Source organism: Orycteropus afer, unplaced genomic scaffold (genome assembly GCF_000298275.1).
Source record: "Orycteropus afer afer isolate SDZICR_OR568_19922 unplaced genomic scaffold, OryAfe1.0 scaffold00199, whole genome shotgun sequence".
NCBI classification, from domain to species: Eukaryota; Metazoa; Chordata; class Mammalia; order Tubulidentata; family Orycteropodidae; genus Orycteropus; species Orycteropus afer.
This window is the reverse complement of record NW_006921786.1, coordinates 5,626,138-5,639,790: the sequence shown is the minus strand read 5'-3', so window position 1 is coordinate 5,639,790 and position 13,653 is coordinate 5,626,138. Positions and strand designations below refer to the sequence as shown.

The 13,653-nt window shown below is 41.3% G+C and overlaps 1 protein-coding gene across 1 annotated transcript in view; it reads right to left on the bottom strand.

Annotated features, from left to right (window-relative positions):
- The window catches only part of MYOCD (myocardin), a 101,690-nt gene that overhangs the window by 55,439 nt on the left and 32,598 nt on the right, over nt 1-13,653 (bottom strand). The gene's annotated exons all lie outside the window — the stretch shown is intronic.

Here is a 13,653-nt window from a genome sequence, read left to right as displayed (position 1 = left end):
AAAATTCAACAATTAGTCCAAGAGACTAGTGGACCATACAAATCTCAGCCCATGTGACCATTAGACCAGAAGAACTAGATGCTGCCTGGCTACCACTGTCAACCACTCAGAAAAAGATCAGTGCAGGAGATTCTGGATGAAATGGGAGGAAAATGTGAAATGAAACTCAAAATCATCAAAATGACAAGGCTTACTTGTCTGATAGAGCCTGGTGAACCCCCTGAGACTATAGCCCCTAGTTACTCTTCAGGCCTGGAATTGAACTCATTCGTATGGCTCCAGCCAAACAATAGGCCTATAGGATGAATATTTACACTGGGTAGATACACTCCTTAGAACAATCAATCATGGGAGTTCAGAAAGGCAGTGTTTGCACAGGGATCTATCTAGCTCAAGGGGGTAGGAATGCATAGAAATGAAGGACACAGGGAAGAGGTAACTAAAGGGAGGAAATGGGAAGACAGCTGCTACATTCTGAGGATTACAGTCAATATCATGAAACAAAATGTGTGTGAACTGCTGTATGGAAAATAAATATACTCTGTAAACTTTCACCCAAATCACAATATAAATAAATAATTAACTAAAACCATATGCCAATTCAACAATTTCTGCATGAACAATACAATGACATTGATTACATTCTTCAGATTTTGCAGCCATTCTCATCTTCCTTTTCCAATTTGTTCCTCCAATGTTTATGTAGACCCACTTCTCTCTAAGCCTCCTATCTAACATTTCAAGTTGCTATTAACAGTTCCATACTCTACAGTAAAGTTTTTAAAAGAGTACAATACCACACACATTTTTTACAAGTTAAGCTACTCTCTTGTTTAATTTAAAGACTGCTTCAGGGGTTATTTTTGGTTTATGGTTTCAGGTTAAAGATGTTCTCAGGGCAGTAGTTTCAGAGGTTCATCCAGCCTCAATGGTTCCAAAACCATTCTATGAGAATGGATTCTATGAGAATTGAGATTCTGTTCTGTTCTGCATTTCCCCCCACTTTGATCAGGATTCTTCTTTAGAATCTTTGATCAAAATGTTCAGTAATGGCAACCAAGCACCATCTAGCTCTGGTGCCATGGCAAAGGGAACAGTTGCTCATGGAGGCAATTAGCCACACTTCTTCTATTCCTGACTCTTGCTTTTTCGTCTATTTGCTACAGGTGAATAGAGACAAATTGTTGTACTTTGGATGGGCATTTACAAACTTTAAGACCCCAAATACTATATAATTAACTAGGAAGTATAAGAAAAGCACTAAATATATTATTGGGAGCTCTGGTAGCATAGTGGCTAAGACACTTGCCTGCTAACCAGACGGCTGGCGGTTCAAACCCACCAGCCACTCCTCGGAAGGAAGGTTGGGCAATCCTACTTCCGTAGTGATACTGCCTCGGAAACCCAAGGAGGGGTCGCTATGAGTCGGGGCCGACTTGACGGCACACAACAACAACAACAACAACAAATATATTATTAAGCCCATTAAAATGTCCCGTGAGACCATGACCCAGACCCCCAAATCATCAAGTGTTTTACATACAAGCAGCCTCAACAACTGGCATTGCTGTTGTTAAAAAAAAAAAAAAAAAAAAGATTATCTATATCACACTGCATTTATCAGTTTAACTTATTACAGGTATACAATTTAATAACATCAATTACACCAATCAACTGTGTCCATTACCCTTAATCAATGAGATTTTTTCATCACCATGAACAGAAACTCAGTGCTCTGTTAGCAACAACTCCCCTTTCCTCTCTCTCCCGCCCCTGGTAACCACTAATAAATTGTGGTCTCTATATATTTGCCTGTTCTTATCTTTTTATATAGAAGCTCTGGAGGTGTAGTGGATAAAGCATTTAGCTGCTAACCAAAAGGTTAGTGGTTTGAACCTACCAACCGCTCCCTGGAAAAAAAGTGAAACAGTCTGCTTTTGTAAAGATTTATAGCCTTGGAAACCCTAGAGCATTCTACTCTGTCCTATAGGGTCTCTATGAATTGGAATTGACTTGATGGCAGTGGGTCTTTTTTTTTTTTTTTAAATCTTTTTATATACGTGAGGTCATACAGTATTTGGGATAGTACTCTGCCAGAAAGAGAAATAGAATCCTGATACATGCTGCAACATGGATGGAATTTGAGGACATTATGCTAAGTAAAATAAATCAATCACGAAAGTACAAACTTTGTATGTTGTTGTGTGCTGTTGAGTCAATTCCTACTGATGACCTCATTTATAGAAACAAATAAGAACAGGAAAATTATAGAGACCAAAGTTTATTGATGTTGAACCTGTATGTTTTAAAACTAAATCAGAGGAGGCAAAGGGAAGAATAGGGGCTGCTCAATACAGGCTGAAGCCAAAGGGAAATATGATAAGTGAATGCCACCATCTCCCTTGGTTTTATGAGGAGAGACACAATTGAGATGACAGCATGTCATTCACATCATCTGCAAATATAAAGCAGGACACAAAGCACAAAATGTTTAGCAAACTCTGTTAATAAGGTTAAGGTTAGACAGCTGCTGAATTAAAATATCTAAGTGCCAGAATTAGTCATGTCCCCAGAGTGTCCCAAAGCCCCATTCAACTAATGTATAATGGTTTACAAAAGCCACAAATATGTGCCAGAAACTTCAATATGATGCTTATTTTTTATTTAGACTTTTAATTATTAATATTTTTCATAGGTTTGTGTCTGTTTTGGACATCCTCAATGGTTCACACATGGCTCACACTCCTCCTTAGCAGTCTGCTGGTCTTTCTAGGGGAATGGAGAAATTGGCTTGGGGAGCAGGATTATCCATCCTTATATGTCCCTTAAATTTTTATTGCCAAATCTCATCTGGTTTATTATCCAACTGCATGGTACAAAATGTGCTGAAACCACATAGCTATTCTGATATGAATCCAGGCAGCACTCTTCTAGAGGAATTTAGGTATTATCAGGAAGTTTTCCAGCCTGGTATTCTGCAATCACCCGAACAAGAACTTTTGACTCTTGTTTTGTGCAGATAAGAGAAACAACCATTCACGGTGGTGACTGGAAAGCCAGAGAGGAGCTGGAAGTAATGGAACAAATGAGGTGTGGAGCCTGTCATCACTCCTACCACTGGCATCTGTCATTGATCCTCACTCTGACATCCAAGGGTCAAATCAGAGAAAAGGCTGGGTAAGGACAGGGTGGGTGAAAACAACTATCACTGCTGGCCCATTGGGCAGTCCACTGACCTACAGGAGCTTGTACACTAACATTTCTGCTCCATGGATCCTTGAATTGCTTATAAAAGTCATTATTGCATTCTTTCTTTTAATTTTTCAAAAATATAATAATATTTGACAAAACATTTACCATTTAATTAATAAAAGTAATACATGCTTGTACTGAAAATCCATACCATATGAAAGTGTCTAATGTACATATAATCCCACTAACTTTTAATGATTTGTCTTCTCTTCTAGATATTTCTCTATGAATATCACACACAGAAAATATACACACTTATTTTAGAAGTATTTCATACAGGTAAGATTGGATAAAATATATGGTTCTGAGACTTGTTGGTTTTTTTTTTTTAACTCTACAAAGTTTCTGGGAGATCTTCCTCAATTTTTTTTTTTTGTTTGTTTGTTTTGTTTTTTAACAGCTGCACAGAATTCCATTGCATTTATTGGGATTTTATTTGTTTTTTTTCCAACTTCTCTTTGCACTGTATTTTTAAACTATAAAACATTTGAAATAGTAAAGTACAGAGAATAATATAAAACACCTATTTATACATCACCTGAAATAAATAAATGCATCTCATTTGTGTCAGCAACCTATTCATTTGCTAACACCTAAATTTCTTCAAGCATTTGACAAATAGCAACTTCCTTGAGGCAGGGTCACTTTCCTAGTCCTCACCACTTTGTCTATAACACCTCCTTGTCTATTTTAAGAAGCTAGCGTTAACTTCTACCCTTACCTTCTCCTATTCTCACAACAAAACCTAGGGTCTGCAAATAAACCTCTATTTGTCCTTTTCATCAAATGTGAGCAAATTTATACACTACTTTTTCCATCTCAGAAATATCATCTGCCTGAGCTCTTCCAAGGAAGATCCTTCTAGTTGTCTCCGTGTCTATGCTTCCATTGTCAACTCAACACACACATTTCTTCACTTTAGAAAATACATTTTCACTGAAATTTTGTGTCTCACTTCTGACTTTGGGATTAAGGGTTTGGACACTGTTAAAAGGATTACACATTTTACTAAGATCTTGGTAGGCATGGGTGTGGGTGGGATGGGTGTTAATAAGGCTTCCCTACTTCAGAAATCACAACATTCCTTTGAGATCTACGAGGTACATACTCTGAGCCAACACCATTCACTTTCTCAGAGAATCCAGCATGTGATTGTTTTAGCGTCTTGGGCCAGCCATTCATCTCTGCTCAACAGCAGCCTGCATTGGAGAGATTCTTTCTCATATTCCCTCCTCTTTCAGTGGTCCCTGGGTGGCACAAACAATTTGCATTTAACTGCTCACCTTAAGGTTGGTGGTTCAAACTCACCCAGCAGCACTGAGGAAAAAAAGCCTGGTGATCTACTTCTCTAAGATCACAGCCGAGAAAACCCCATGCAGCAGTTCCACTCTAACACATGGGGTCATCATAGTCAGAATTGACTTGAGGGCAACAGTGTTTTTTTGTTGTTCTTTCAGTCTAAATAAGTGTGAATCTCTTCTGTGTGGTCTATTAGTTTGCCCCCCCCCCATACTCACACAGAGCAATAAATTCCAGGGGGAGTTAACCAAATTGCAAAGTTGTCCAATTGTTCTAACATGTAGTTAGTAGACATATTAAGAAAAGGAGGGAGAAAGAGAATAATTTTTCTTCTTATCCCACAATAATTGCACTTTAATTCCTTTAAGTGATACCAAATGATAATAATAGAAGTTTTTATTATTAGTTCACTTCATAGTTATAGGAGTCCCTGGCTTGATGCAAATGGTTAACTGCTAACTGAAAGGCTGGAAGTTCAAGTCCATCCAGAGGAGCCTCAGAAGAATGGCTTGAATATCTACATTAAAAAAGCCAGCCATCAAAAACTCTGTGGAGCACAGTTCTACTCTGATACACATGGGGGTGCCCTAAGTCAGAGCTGACTTGATGGTAGCTCATGTTAATGGTGATAACAATACCAGAATAATAAACTTTTTTTGGTCTCTTAATGGTCTAGTAGTTGGGGTGGGAGCAAATCTTTTCATCCCTATTTTATATTTGAGAAAATTGTTGTTGTTAGGTGCCACTGAGGCAGCTCTGACTCATAGCTCCCCTGTGTACAACAGAATGAAACAATGCCCAGTCCTGTGCCATCCTCATAATTCTTGCTATTTTGAGCCCATTGTTGCAGCCACTGTGCCACTCCATCTCATTGAGGATCTTCCTTTTTTCACTGACCTTCTACTTTACCAAACATAGTATCCTTCTCCTAGGAATGGTCCCTTCTGACAACATGACCGAAGTAGGTGAGGGGAAGTCTAATAAGAAAGAAAATACAAGTTCCCAAACATCCAGTTATTTAGTGACTGAGCTACTGAGCTAAGATTGAAGCCCAGCCTTAGGACTCTCAGTGCCACCAGGCAGAAGGGGTAGCAAAATCAATTACCCCCCTGGGAAGCCACCAGGACATGTATTGTTTAGGGTGCACTGTAAGTAAGATCTGCTAGTGTGGATGCTATATACTATGGATAACCAGAACAAACAAATCAGTCTTAGAAGAAATACAACAAGAATGTTTCTTAGAAGTGAGGATGGTGAAGCTTTGACTTATTTACTTTGGAAATGTCATCAGGAAACACTAATTACTAGAAAACCACATCATGTTTGGTGAAGTGGATGGTTAGTGAAATGAAGGAGATGCTCACTGAGATGGGTTGACACAATAATTGCAGTGATGGGTTCGAACATGCTATCATGTAGATGACACAGGACTAAGCAATGTTTCCTTCTATTATTCATAAGATCATGAGGAGCTGAGGCTGACTGGACAGCATAGAAAATGACCAGCATCTCTTGTTTGTATGCACAAACGATGTGCTAAGGGCATCTCTATATTCCACACAATCTTTTACTTGAAGGTTTGAGATTTGAGGGTTTGAATGTAACATTCTGATTGTGAGGAAAAAAAGAAGGCAGGAGATCCTGGCAAGGCAGAGCACGATGGTTTTGATTTGGCGTCATCACAGAAAAGGGTTGGAGGTATTGTGAGTACCCTACTGCTTCCATATCAGTGTGCCATTTATGCTCTGATACCTGGCATTTGGTGACCCCAGTACAGGGCACTAGAATTATGTGACCACAGAAAAAGTCTAGAGGTAGCATGTGTGGAATGAAGGAGTGGGTAATCAGTCCCATTTTCCCAGCACTGGTGAGAACATTCCTGAGTTGTTTGTTTCCAGCCTTCACACATTAAGAGAAGTAGAGGCAAGCTGAAGCTCAGTAAGATAAGATAAATGGTAAGGGGACCTGAAACCCTGAGAAAGGGGTTATCTCCATGGGACCCAGTCGGAAGATGTATGGAAGACTAGCTGGTTTAGAGAATGTGATTGGTGGATAGAGGAAGGAGATTGCAGTGTGGAACTGATCTGAAGACTCCTGCAGGAGGTGTGACTGAATGAACCTCAAATGATAGTCAGTTATGCACAGGACAACAGAAAGGGAGGGGGCTTTTGATGACAATGGGCAGAGTGGCAGAGAAGTTATACAGCAATGACGGTAGAGTTGGGGTGGGAGGGTGAGGAAGAAATTCTCCCAGCCGGGGTACAGGATTACTTTAGGATCCATCCCTGGAGAGACACAGTATCTAGGAACCCTCATTATCAAGCAACATCAACTATTTAAAGAGGCTCCCCTGTTTAAAAACTGCTTAAGTAAATAACAAGAAGCCATGAGTACATGCAGGGTAGTCGTTCGTTTGCACTGAATACACAAACAAGGTGGATCAAGGCCCCAAGTAAGTCTCCTAACTAATGTTTAAAAAGCATGATGTGCCGAGTCAGACTGTGCCTACAGAGACACTCAGGACCACTTAGGGGCTCTTCAGGCCAAAAGATCCAGACTCTCAGGCCCCTGCCAAGCACCACTCCCTCACCACTATTGTTGTTGTTGTTGTTATGTGCCGTCAAGTCGGCCCCGACTCATAGCGACCCCTCCTTGGGTTTTCGAGGCAGTATCACTACGGAAGTAGGATTGCCCAACCTTCCTTCTGAGGAGTGGCTGGTGGGTTTGAACCGCCAGCCTTCTGGTTAGCAGGCAAGTGTCTTAGCCACTATGCTACCAGAGCTCCCTCGCCACTATTAGTGATTTGGATTTGTTACTGCCAGGGCAGAAGATGAAAGAAAGGACAGAGAGCCCAAACACAGTTACACGGTCTAGGCTCAGACCCCATTGACATCACAAATGGGAACAGTGGAGGGATCCTCAAGGGTAAATGGCAGTGGCTTCCATCTGAGAGGTTGTATGTGGTGCACGTGAAGCATTGGTGGTTCAGTGGTAAAATTCTCACCTTCTATGCCGAAGACTTCCCAGTTAATGTACCTCATGCACAGCCATGATGTATCTATCAGTGGAGGCTTATGTGTTTCTATGATGCTGAACAGGTTTCAGCACATATTCCAGACGATGATGCACTAGGAAAAAAGGCTTGGTGACCTACTTTGAAAATCAGTCAATGAAAGCCTTATGGATCACAGTAGTCCATTGTGCATGACGTCACCATGAGTACAGGGCTGGCTAAACAGCAGCTAACAACAACATTTAGTGCATAGTGTGGTCAATAAAGACTTGGGTTCTGGAGTCAGACACTCTGAGGCTTATTTCTCGGTTCTACCACTTCTATGTTAGTTGTACTATTGGCAATTTATTTACTTTCTCTGAGCCTCAGTTCCTTTATCTACAAAACGGGAATAATAATAAAAGCTCAGAATTTCCAGAATTAAAATAATATAGCACACTGTGTTATTTATAGTATACAATGTATACATAGTATACACATAGTATTCATGTGAAGCATTGAACACAGTCTTTGCATACGTACTGTTCAATATTTTCTAGCTGCTATTATTGTCATTGCTGTCTTTGCTATGAGTCTCTGCTTTCTTCAGATTTAACATTATCAAAAACAGCTGCCCAGGAGGCAGTTTGTCCTGTGGTCAGCTTTGCAAACCCAAAACCAAACCAGACCTACTCTCCAACTAATAATGAGCCTATAGGACAGAGTAGAATTGTCCCATAGGGTTTAAGAGACTGTAAATCTTTATGGAAGCAGACTGCCTCCTCTTTCTCTTGCAGAGCAGCTGGTATGTTTGAACAATCAACCTTTTGGCCTTCAGAGCTCCTTCAGCTTTGAAAAGGTCAGTACAATTTCAGATTCAGAAAAACAGCTTTGTTCTGAGGTGATTATTCTGGGAAAGCAAAGACAAACCTTCCCTAGAGCAAGAGGAATATCACTGAAAAGGCTGGTTGGGACTTCCTCTCCTTCTGGTTCAAGCCAGCTCATGAAGACAGACACACACATACACGTACAGAGAGAGAGAGAGAGAGAGAGAGAGAGAAAGACAAAGGTCACCTTATCTGACTGCCTTTGGAACAACCAAGTCTATCAGCTTTGCGTTGTGACCCTGGGCCTCTGCTCCAATCTCTCATGGTGCAAGGCTTGCTGGGAGCTGCTGGAGTGCAGTGCACTGGCTATTGTCCCTGCAGACATGTCAGGGAGTGTGATGACAGGGACCTGCTTTGGGAGGCCTTGACATCATCCTTCAGCTATGCCTGCAGGGCTGGCCCAGGCACTGGCCTCTTGGGGATCTTGGCCTGGTAGTTCTGAGCCGGAAGTGATTAGATGAATGAGTCAGTTGTACTTTCCTCTGCATAAACATTTAAAATTTCAAAATTAAAGTGATATAATTGGAGTCCTAGTTACCTTTCTGAAGAAGCCCTGGTGACTCAGTGGTTAAGTGCTCAGCTGCTAACTGAAAGGTAGGCACTTGGAACCCATGAGAGGCTCTGCAGAAGAAACATGTGCTAGTCTGCTTCTGTAAAGATTATAGCTTTAGAAACCCTGTGGTGCAGTCCTACTCTGTTTTATGAAGTCATTATGAATTGAAATACACTCGATGGCAATGGGTTTAGTTACTTTTCTGCTATGGTCCACATCAAGGACTGGAAACCATGAAATGAAATATTAAAAATGACCTTGCTTGCTTATCTACTTGCAAATTTATGCAGTACATGGTATGTGAACTATTTTAATTGATGTACAGACTGTCTTCTAACATTCTTCTAGAAGAGACAGAAACAAAATCCATTTCCTAAGGAGAAAGTGACACATGTGAAAGCTATGGTTTAAATATGGTTCTTGCCTAAAGATATTTGAATAAGACTTAGGATGTCTTGGAATTTCTGGGTGGTGCAAACAATTAACTTGCTTGATTCTAATTGGAAAATTGGAGGTTTGAGTCCACCCAGAGGCACCTCAGAAGAAAATTTGGTTGATCTACTTCCAAAAAATCAGACACGGAAAGCACTATGGAGCATAATTCTGCTCTGACATACATAGGGTCACCATGAGTCAGGGTCAACGAACAATAGCAGCAACAATAATAACCCTTTCATAGCCTCTCCAGTTGTCTCAGACTGCCGCTCAGGTTTTTATGGATCTCTTCCCAACTGCAGCCTCCACTTTAGCATGCTTTGCCCCCCTCAGTGTGCCTGAGATCCTTTTCACATCACCTGCCCTCAAATGCAGAATCCAGGACAACCCCACCATGTCTCTCAGCACCACCAGCCTCTTCTCCTCCCTGTCATTCCCACACATCGCAAAGCCACCAGCTCCCTATTCTTCATTACCCACTCCCTTTCCTTTCTCAGGAAAGTGTTATTCATGTGTGCCTGAGTGTTTCTTTCTGCCAAGGATCATAAAAACTAAATAAACTCACTGCCATCGAGTTGGATTTGACTCATAGCAACCCTACCTTGGGTTTCTGAGGCAGTATCACTATGGAAGTAGATTGCTCAAGCTTCCTTCCAAGGAGTGGCTGGTGGCTTTGAACCACCAGCCTTCTGGTTACAGTCAAATGCCTTAGGCACTGTGCCACCAGAGCTCCTGCCAAGGATCATGTGCACTGTGAAATCATTTTTCATTATGGAATGATAGATTTTGTCCACAAGGAAGTTATGTCATAGCAACACTTTTCTTTTGATCCTACCATCTGACTTGATGTGTTGTTAGCTGCCATTGAGTTGGTCCTGACTTGTGGCAACTCCATGCACACAATGCTGCCTTGTCATGCACCAGCTCCATGATCTGTTATGATCACTGTGATCCTTAGGCTTTTCACTGGTTGATTTTTGGAAGAGATCACCAGGCCTTTTTTCCTAGTCTTTCTTAGGCTGCAGAGCCCACTAAAACTAAAACTAGGAATCAAACCTGATCTCTGGTGAGAATTCTACCACTGGACCATTTCTTGTTTTGCCCCATGTTTATTGCTTCAAAACCAAAAACCAAACTCACTGCCATTGGGTCCATTCCAACTCATAGTGACCCCCATTAGGTTTCCAAGGCTGTACATTTTTTACAAAAGCAGACCACATCATCTTTCTAGTGCAGAGTGGTTGGTGGGTTAAAACCACCTATTTTTGGTTAGCAATGACATGCATTAGGCACTGTACTACCAGAGCTCTTTTTTGAATGAATTAAAAGACAAAAAAAAAAAAAAAAAAAAAAAAAAAAAAGGGATGATCAGAGAGTGTCAAGTCTTCCAAGGTCTACAAAGAATGATGAGATTCATAGTAAATGTGAGGATTTTGCTATGAAGTCTGAGCTTTGGGACATAGGTGAGAAAAGACTAGTGTAGAATCTTTCAGAAATGCAAATGACAGTTGGAAATGGATGGCTCTTCTCTCACCTGACTTCTGGAAAGTTCTGGTGCTTTCTATGTTAAAGGGTCACGGTGATAAACAGAACTAATTTATCATTGAAAATGGGGCTACATATTCTGAGTCCTGGACTAGAATTTTTGAAAAGTAGATAAAAGATTACCTCAGGCACTTTTCCAGATGGAAAGGCTGCCTCAGTCCAAGACAAAAGTGAGACCCTTTCTGGAGGAGGAGCTTGTCTACTGGAGCTAGGGAGCAGGACTGTGTGAAGAGCTGGGAATGCAGCTGGGTTCTGTTTCACTTGAGCCAGTAGTCAGGCATCTGGACAATTTACAGCTTCCTTGGTAGCTAAGGGGTACTCATGAGATACGGAGAGAAGTCAAATGAAGAAAATACTAGAATGATCTGAGAGAGAATTAACAAGCTAGGAGTAGGCCCTGGGGGGTCTCATAATGGAGGGATCTTTAAGTAAAAATGAACTACTCATAAGCTATACAAGGCCATGCTATTCTCCAGTATGTATTTCTTGTTCTCATACATACTCACTCCCATGTAACACCATGTTTGTTGTATTCAACTGGTGAGGGTGTGGCTGTTAGTGATTTTCTGTGAAGGAGAAACAGGAAATCAGGTGTAAGCTCTGAGATGGAGCCACAAGAAGGCCCAAGACTTCTGTGGTGAAGGTCCAAACAAAAAGCCCTATATTCCTCCAAGTTATGTCATTCTAGTTCAATGAACGTATGATTCCTCCAGTTGGAATCTGTAACATCCTACCTGACCCAGAAAATAGACTTGCAGACTGTAAGTAGTGGAGTTGGCATCCTGAAGAAGAGGAGGGCTTTGGGGAAAAGACTTGATGAGGTCATTCAGTTGATTGGAAGAAGGGGTACATCTGGGAGCACAAAGAAAATCTCTGTCAAAATAGCCTGTTCATTCCATTTTAGGATTGAAGAATAAACACCAAAACCCACTGCCATCGAATCAATTCTGACCCATAGCAACCTGCATTGGGTTTCCAAGGCTGTAAATCTTTCTATTTTTTCCTTCTTTTATTTTTGCAGTGTTTCTTCTCCTCCTCTACCACCCCTGGTAACCAACAAAGAAAGTTTCCTTCCATATATGAAGTGTTCCTTGACTTTTTATGATAATGAACTAATAAAGGTATTTGTCTTTCTGTGACTGGCTTATTTTGCGCAGAATAATGCCCTCCAAGTTTATCCATGTTATGAGGTGTTTTGCAGATTCTACATTATTCTTTAGGGTTGTATAGTATTTCATTGTGTGAATGTACCATAGTTTGGTTATCCATTCTTCTGTTGATGGGCACCTAGGTTGTTTCCATCTTTTTGCTGTTGAAATAGTGCTGCAATGAACATGGGTGTGCATATATCTGCTCTTGTCTGGCTCTCACTTCTGTTTTTTTTTTTTTTTTAACCCAACAGGAGATTTTATTTAAAGAGGCGAAAGGGTGCCTGCACTGAGGAAGGAAAGAAAGAAGAAGAAGAAGGAGACGGAGAAGGAGAAGAAGAAGAAAGGAAGAAGAAGAGAGAGCAGGGGAGAGGGCGGTCTTGTATAGACCCGGGTTTAGGAGGTTGTACGTCAGAGCTGGGGGAAGGGGTCTTAACCTATCAGAAGCTATGTTGCCTTTTAAAATTTGTGCCTTGCAGGAAGCTCAGTTTTGACTTCCTTTAACTGATTTATGACCTTGGGCGGGGCAGCAGGGAATGAAGAAGAAACTGGAAGAGCCACGCAAGATGACGTGGCATATCTCTAACATTCCCCCCTCTTTTTTTTTTTTTTTAAAGAAAGAAAGAAAGAAGAAGAGCCCACTTTTGTGGGAAAAGGGGCTAAGGTCAATCTTCTGGAGCTGCTTCCTGCTGGGGAGGGGCGCGGCGTCTTTGGAAGTGGGGCCTTCCGTCTATCCACAGATGAGTTTGTCTCTTGTAGTGCCAAAACCAGTTTTCTTTTGCTTCAACTTCAGAGATGCTGTGTTGTTTTGCCTGGTTGGTGATTTGTAGTATGTAGAGGTCCTCAAAGAAGTGGCTTCTAAGGATGTTGACTCCCAGGGGTCGGCAGGACATGTTTGGCATCTGGTGTTCTGGGACCTGTAAGACAGGCTGGGTTGCAATGATTAGGGGAGGGAAGCGAGAACAGAGAAACAGTAGAGCCTAGGTGGCCAAGGTATCTTATTAGTTGGGTGGTCTCCACGAGCACAAGGGAATCTCTTCCAGGTCTTTGGCTTGAAGGATCACTTGGTTTGCTGTCTGTCACGAAATTCGGGTAGATATCTGGTGGACCTGTGATTGAATGAAACGGAGAACATAGGGGGCAATGGTAGCATTCAACACAATGGAGATTAGGGGGCCCAAGAATGGTTGGAGCCAGGGTAGGGAGTCCGAAAAGAGGGAAGAAAAAGGTGGACCATAGTTAGTGGATAGACCCTGATCTATGTTAGTTGCCCTCTTGATGAGTCTTTTGGCTGCATCTTGTACTATACCTGACTGATTTATGTAGAAACAACATTCTTCTCCCAGAAATAGGCAAAGACCTGGCTCTCACTTCTTTAGGATATACACCTAGTAATGTGATTGCTGGATCAAATGGTATTTCTAATTCCAACTTTTTATGGAATCACCATACTGCTTTCCACAGTGGTTGTATCATTTTACAGTCCCACCAGCAGAGTATGAGAGTCCCAATCTCTCCACATCCTTGCCAGCATTTGTTATT